This window comes from Raphanus sativus, chromosome 6, assembly GCF_000801105.2.
Source record: "Raphanus sativus cultivar WK10039 chromosome 6, ASM80110v3, whole genome shotgun sequence".
Taxonomy (NCBI): domain Eukaryota; kingdom Viridiplantae; phylum Streptophyta; class Magnoliopsida; order Brassicales; family Brassicaceae; genus Raphanus; species Raphanus sativus.
The window spans coordinates 15,119,916-15,127,737 of NC_079516.1; the positions used below are offsets into that span (position 1 = coordinate 15,119,916).

General features: G+C 30.6%; 2 non-coding genes and 1 pseudogene across 2 annotated transcripts; all 3 read right to left on the reverse strand.

The window, feature by feature from the left end:
- Positions 1-4,802: 4,802 nt before the first annotated feature.
- Positions 4,803-4,964, reverse strand: LOC130497249 (U1 spliceosomal RNA). The gene has a single exon (XR_008936255.1). It is a non-coding gene; the product is annotated as a U1 spliceosomal RNA (small nuclear RNA).
- A 1,021-nt stretch (positions 4,965-5,985) lies between these two features.
- LOC130497370 (U4 spliceosomal RNA) lies at positions 5,986-6,139 on the reverse strand. Its single transcript, XR_008936361.1, has one exon. It is a non-coding gene; the product is annotated as a U4 spliceosomal RNA (small nuclear RNA).
- A 290-nt stretch (positions 6,140-6,429) lies between these two features.
- On the reverse strand, positions 6,430-6,609 carry LOC130497295 (U1 spliceosomal RNA; annotated as a pseudogene).
- Between the last annotated feature and the right edge of the window lie 1,213 nt (positions 6,610-7,822).

Below are 7,822 nucleotides of genomic sequence, written 5' to 3' on the forward strand. Positions count from 1 at the left end.
AAATAATAGATTTGTTTTCAAAAATCTCAATAATATATTTGAACTTTATACAACTTTAAAAAAAAATATTTATATTATGATTTAATAAAACCCACAAGTATACTTAAACCTCTAATACTTTACTGTTTAATCTAATCTATTAAAACTGAAGTACAATTGGAAAATAACCCTTATTTCAATCTAATATTTACCAACTTATGCCACTGAATTTAAATCTATTATTTCTTTCTTCATTAAATGTATTTTTGTAATTTTTTAGTATACTTCGGAAAAAGTGTTTCGTTTGTTATGTAATTAATACTGGAACTTTTAATGGAAAATAAATTGCCTTGTACAGACAAATTCAAATTCAAAACCGAAATTAAGTTATGTATGCATTTGAATATAGTAAGACACTTCAATCTTAACAAGATTTTCCTTAAAAGTAGTCAATCGATTAAGAAAAAGATCCAGTAATTAACTACATTTAATAGTTTTAACCATATTTGAACTACCATAATTTACAGGAGATATCATCGATGTAGGCATAGTTCTTTTTAAAAGAAATCTCCCTTTCTGATTCTTTGAAAAAAAAATCGAACGGTCACTGTGTGGTGTACAATTTTATAGATAATTAATATGTTTTGGACCATATTGTGTGTTGGAATCTCAAATGAAATTTTATCAGATTTCTAATATTTTTATTTAAACCAAACCAAAAACTAAAATAGCTAAACTGAAACAAACTCAAATCCAAAAATAATAACATTATACTGAACTAAAACACAAAAATTAAATCCAAACTGTAATTAAACCAAAAAAATACAATATGAAACCGAATAGTTGATAAAAGAAATATGAAATCGAGCCGAGACCAAACACCAATGATTAAAAATATAGTGAACATACAAATATATTAATAACTTTGTCAACAAAAAATAATTCCGCCTTTCAAAGCGACGTTTTATAGCTAACATATCAATTTTTAATACCACACTAACTCATATTTATCTATTTTTCTTACTTTTAATTCAGAAAATTATTTTCTATATATTTTATACATAAGTCTAATTATACAAAATTTGGACTTTTTTATATGATGTCCAATAAATATGGGTAGTATAATTTACTTTTGAACGGAAAAAATATTCAATATAACTAAACACATTGTTATTTCTCAAAATGTTGTATTAGTACACACACTGGAAATCATGTATAATATTTAATACAAATAAAAAAATACAAAAATGGCACCCGCTCGGTCGAGCGGGTCAAAATCTAGTTTATCAAATAAAATAAAAGTACAATAAAAGAAAAACACAATTGCATAGTTTATAAATGAAGGTTAATCACATTGAACAAGACACACCAAAGTGAAACTTGAAAAACATATTAATTTACAACACAATAAGTATAAACAATTAAATTTATCGAATTTTCAAAAGTTAAAACATATGATTACAAAGAACAAACATCCGCGCGGACGCGCGAGTCAAAAGCTAGTTATTACTTCTTTCTGTATATTGAATAAATTTGACTAACGTAAATCTACTTATAGATTTTTTTTAAATTATTATTCTACAAATGTAAAGAGAAGTTATGTTGACTGTTTAATCCGATAATTTGAATTTTAATATACAATTAAAAATTGACCCATACACTCACACATGTATTTCTTTTAATATAATAAATACATGAAATTGATGTTAAAAAAATACATGAAATTTTTCAGAAGACAAAATGTAATAGCTACAGGAACATACGTCTATCAGGTGTTTATTCGATTTGTAATGTATAACATTTATATTTTTGAGCAAATTATAACATTTGTATGGATCAACTTTTTAATTGTATGTAATTTGTTGTTGTTCATATTATGGTTGAATATTTAACCAATCAAACTGATATGGCATATAATATATTAGTTAATTAATAATTTTTAATTACATTAAACATTTTTAATGGATTTTTTTATAAATTAAAACACAGTTAGTATTTTATGTGTATTAATAAATTTATTTGTATAAAACAAAATATTTTAAATCAAATAAAATGTAGTTCATTTTATTAATAAATAGATATATTTCTAAGTTTTATATGCCAAAATAAATTCCAATTTTATGTTTATTTTTGAGAAAATATTAAATTAAAATTTATTGTTGTATTCTTATAATTCAAATATGTATGTGTGAATTATATTAATCATTAAATTATTTAAATATATTTGAATATTTAACTAATCAAACTGATATGGCATATAAGATATTAGTCAATTAATAATTTTTAATAACATCAACCACTTTTGATGTATTTATTTATAAATTAAAACACCAGTTAGTATTTTTTATGTATATTAATAAATTTATTCTTCTAAAATAAAATATTATGTATCAAATAAAATGTAGTTCTTTTTATTAATAGATAGATATATTTCTAAGTTTTTATATGCCAAAATAAATTCTAATTTTATGTTTATTTCTAGATATTATTAAATTAAATTCTATTGTTGTATTCTTATAATTCATATCTGTACGTGTGAATTATATTAATCATTAAACTATTTAAAATATATTTGATTTTCCAAATTTCTCTAGGATTCATGCTTGCACAAGCTCAGGCAAGTATTAGGAAGGATGACCATGATCAGTCTTGTGTCACACAGTAGATAGACTATGTAGTTAAGCGTAAACTTAAGCACCTTGGTGTCGAGTGTCATGTGATGTTTTTCTTCTTCTGAAACTAATAATGTATATTGTTTGTCATTTATATAATGTTTATCACTGTCACCATATTAGTCTAATATAGCAATAAGATGTTTTTCTTCTTCTGAAACTATAGCAATTAAATGTTTAGTGATGTTGAGAAACTTGGCTTTATTGAAGCCACGTACAAGCTTCAGAGGTTGTATATAGAGACTAGATATGTATACAAATGTGGCTTTATCAATATTTCAAAGCTTCCTAAGAGTGGAGTTAAGTAACTTAATATCCATGCGTGATTTGTAGACTTCGACCCAAGAAAGCAATTGACCCTTTAAGCAAATTCTATTGATACATGGCATCAAGTACAGAAAGGAAAACATATGTTAAGTTATTAATGTGTGTGGTTGATTTACTTTACAAAAGATAAAGAATTGGTTTGAGTTAGAAAGTTCATATAAAATAAATAATTGGGGATCTGTATAACTATATTTTTTACAGATATTTTTGTAAAGTATTTGTAGCAAAACTGAAACACCATTGCAGTTCTGAACCATTGTCAAAATCTTCTCGACCAGCCAAAATTGGTTTTATTTCACTAATGGATGGAATCCTTTTGATTTGTGTATAGATGAGCACTCAAAATTACTTGATTAAGAATTTGGAAAGCAACTACAGATTTTTGGTAAAAATGTTAATTCGTATTAAGTATTATTTTTAAATTTTGATCTACATATTTATCTTAAAAAATAGATATTTAGTGTTTTTATATCCGATCTGGACCCGTAGCTGAACCGGTAAACCCGGAGATTTGTATATGATTTGGTTCAAATTTAAACAAAAGTCAAAGAAAAAGTTTGGAAAATGTTGGAATCTATCTACTAAAACCTGTGTTCAGTCACGATCAACTCTATATTGCTTTATCCCCAGTCACCTCCAAAAAGGGATTAAACATTTGGAATGAAAAATCGACAAAAGAAACAACAACAACAATTAAGAATGTTGTTCACAAAGAAATTTTCAACAACCTAAGATAAAAAATAAACAAGTATGTCTCATTCTCTTCATTGTTACCTTTTATCTTCATTATTATCTACTAACAATTCTATTTCATACAAACTAATATCAAAATATTTTTTTAAAAATTAGAAGACCAAAGCAAGAAGGACGAAGATCATCAATTCCCTTAATGCTGTTATGCAAAACCAGTTCCGTCGAACAAAATGTTATCCTCTATATGAATTACGATGTCATTATATGATATCCGATAATGTGTGTTATAAAATGTGTTTTCTCTAATATTAAGGACGTTTGTATTCAGTACATCTAAATATCTATTAAATTTGTTTTCTCTAATATTAAGGACTTCTCTACATCCATTTTTAAAAGTATTCATTATATGATGTCCGATAATGTGTTTACATTATATGAAAAAACAAAATTCCAAACTCACAATATAACAATCAAAAAACCAAACTTAAATATAATGAATACTTTAAAAATCCTCTACACAACAAACACCAAGTTAAATATAACAAACAACAACTAAACAAATACAAAAGTCCTTAATATTAGAGAAGACAAATTCAATAAATATTTACTAATTACAAATTTCACAAAAATATTAATAACATTCAATTGAAACAAATATTAATTATCAAACTAACACATTTAATAGAAAATTAGTAAAAAAAAATTCCGCAGCCTAGCGCGCAGGTAATTACCTAGTGTGTTTAAAGAAGATAAATTCCTAAGAGCATAGAGATTGAACACACTATGGGAAGTAGTTCACTAGAAAGGCCAAACAAATGTATATTTGGAGGCTGGAGATCAAATATATGGGAAGTGAGTTTTATATATACTGGGTTCGGAAGTTATTCAACAACATCGAATACATACAAGAAAAAGAAAGAAGAGAGAGGGAAGATAAATTTCAGCAGACCGAGGTTGGTTTTTCAAGTAATAAAAGATGACCTCTCTGATTACAAGTGTCATGGGACGCAAGAAAACACTTGCAGGTGAAAACAGAGGAAGGCGAAATGATTCTGCAGAAGAGACTACTGAAGCTGACGAGGATGGCAGAATAACAAGCAGTTAAAAAAATAATTACAACTGATAAGGATGGTAGGAGCCGGGCGGACGCAGATTCCCTCTGCCACAAATAATGACGCAGGCTCTCCCACTTGGGGAGACTTTAAGCTAAGCACCCCTCCTTAGTGCAATGGAGGTCACGAGCCTAGGCCACTCGTCTTCTTGATCACTAGTTGACCCCGTCCAGGTAAGTGATTTGCTTGTGCTCTCCCCTTCTCGTTTTATACTCTTCTTAGCAAGTCCTTCCCTTTAAGTGAAACCGATGTGGGACTTTCACACATCTCTTATTCACGAGCTTTAGAGACGGCAAATTGTTGGGTTTTACACACATGGGCCGGACGCTAAAGGTCCAAGTTAAGTATTTGGTAAACTACTCGTGGTTAAGAGCATACATGCCAAATTGAACCTAGAATGCTAGCTTTTAACTATCAACCATCCAAACGTTCCTTGCAAAATTGAAACTATTGAATCTGATTTGTGTTTTTTACTTACATACTCATGAAACCGTAAGAACATTTAGGTTCAACTATAAACGGAATGTAAAGTATGCATTATTTTTTTTGATGGTGTATCACTTACAAGATTAGCATGCAAACGATCTGCAGGGACTATATAAATAACCCAACATTAATCCAAATGTGCCTAAGAGAAGGATTCAAGAAACACTAAAAAAAGAAATTAGATTAGCTATGGTATGCCTGCAATAATGTTAACACTTCAAAGATCAGCAGGGCTATGGTATGAACGGGGCTGCTATACACACGAGCAAGGCCCTTCTAAGTTAAGTGTTTGAAGCCCTTTTCTTTTACATTTCTGGATACGCACCACTCTGACTTATCCCTCCCATACAGTATTTTGTTTCGTATAGTGGATCAAATGTTATATTCGATCAACAAAATGCTACATATTAATTTGTTTTTGTGATCTTTAATGAAATTTTGCTGATCCCTACGTTACCAAAACTACCCAAATTTACAAAGAAGTATAAAGCAGAGAAAAGTTGAAACAGAGCGAGTTTATGGACTTTCAGTTCCACCATTCTCGATAGCAATAATTTACAAAGAAGAATATTCTTGTAATTTCGGTACGTCTGTTAGATCATTCAGCGATTGATTATCATGCAACAGAGTTGTTAAAGAGATGCGTAATGAACAGACTAGAGAAAACAATAAGGCTTTACAAAATACATGAAAATTTTTGAACTAAAAGATTGCAGGGCTTTACCCACGAAGGAAGCCCTTCCAGAAATTCTCAGAGTCATAGGTCAAAGCCCAAGATCAATGAGGGGGTTTGGAAATAGTTTTCAACCAGCAATAGACGCGCCTCGGTTAGTACCTCATTAGCTGCGTCATTGCCCCAAGCGCAAAGATGCTTTTTCACTTGCGTAAGCCTCTTAGTTTTATAGTCAAACAAAACCGACCTACTTGGAACATCTTTCCGATGTGGGATATTAGAAGTAGCTTGACCTACCCCCAAAGCTATTACTATAAACTTTCATCCTGAGTGTGTATTTCCCTTTTTTCTATTACTATAAAGTTATCGAACTACCCTTTTTCCGAAAAGAAAACAATTTAACGTACAATCTTTGAATGGCTTGTTAAGACAGGAAATAGAGAATTGCAATGCAAAACTAATATACTTTAAAACTAAGAATGGATGGTAGGAGCCGCGCGAACGCACGCTCCCTCTGCCACAAATAATGACGCAGGCTCTCCCACTTGGGGAGACCTTAGGCTAAGCGCCCTCTCCTTTGTATCCTCTCCTTTGTGCAATGGAGAGAGATCACTAGCCTAGGCCACTCATATTTTTGATAATGAGTTGACCCCGCCCAGGTAAGTGATTTGCTTGATCTCTCCCCTTCTCTTTTTATACTATGCTTCGCGAGTCCTTCCCTGCAAACGTAAGCGATGTGGGACTCTTCTAAATCTCCTACTCCCAAGCTTTAAACGGCAAAATTGTTAGTTTTACTTACATGGGCGGACGCTACAGGCCCAATTAAGGGGTTGACTGGTTTTCCCGTTACCACCCGCAAACGCAGCTTTTGCGGTTGGTAGCGGTTGACAGCGTTTCAAAACAATCATACAAACCGCTACAAATCGCTTTAAACCGCTCCGAACCTTTTAAAATCAAAAGCTGGTTCCAGTTAGCGTTTGCGGTTGCGGGCGGTTGCGGTTGGATAAAAAAATATTAAACTTTTTTTTCTAAATATTTTAAACTTAAAAATTTAAAATTTGAAATATTATAAATAAAAATATATACACATTTTATATATTAATTTAAATTCACAAACAATATAGTATTTTTTTTATAAAAACTTAATATTATTATTAATCATATTATATTAACAGTTATTATATTTTATCACAATAGTATGTTTTTTATATTTTATAATATTATAATATGTTTATATTGTTAATTTATTATTAAATCGCTGCAATGTCTCATAATCAACCAGTCACAAACATCCCGCAAACGCAACAATTTTTAAACGTTACGCCAGTCATACAAATGTAACACTTGAAACCGCAACCACCCGCACCCGCAAACTCCCGCACCCGCAACCGCAACCACTGCGTTTGAACCAGTCATGCCCTAAGTGTGTGTAAGTTGTAACCGCTCGTGGTTAAAAGCACACATGGATTGTAAAGAAGATAAATTCCCAAGAGCATAGAGATTGAACACACTATGGGAAGAAGTAGTTCACTAGAAAGTCCAACTAATGTATATTTGGAGGCTGGAGATCAAATATATGGAAGTGAGTTTTCTATACTGGGTTCCAAAGATCTGGGTTCGAAAGATATTCAACAAGATCTAATACATACAACAAGAAGAAAGAAGAGAGAGGGAAGATATATTTCTGCAGACCGAGGTTGGTTTTCAAGAAAAAAAAGTTGACTTCTCTAATTACAAGTGTCTTGCGATGCAAGAAAACACTTGCAGGTGAAAACAAAACAGAGGATGGCGAGATGATTCTGCGGAAGAGACTACTGAAGCTGACGAGACCATTGCTGCTGGTAAAGCTAAACCCACTTCAGAAAAGGATAGTTTTTTTT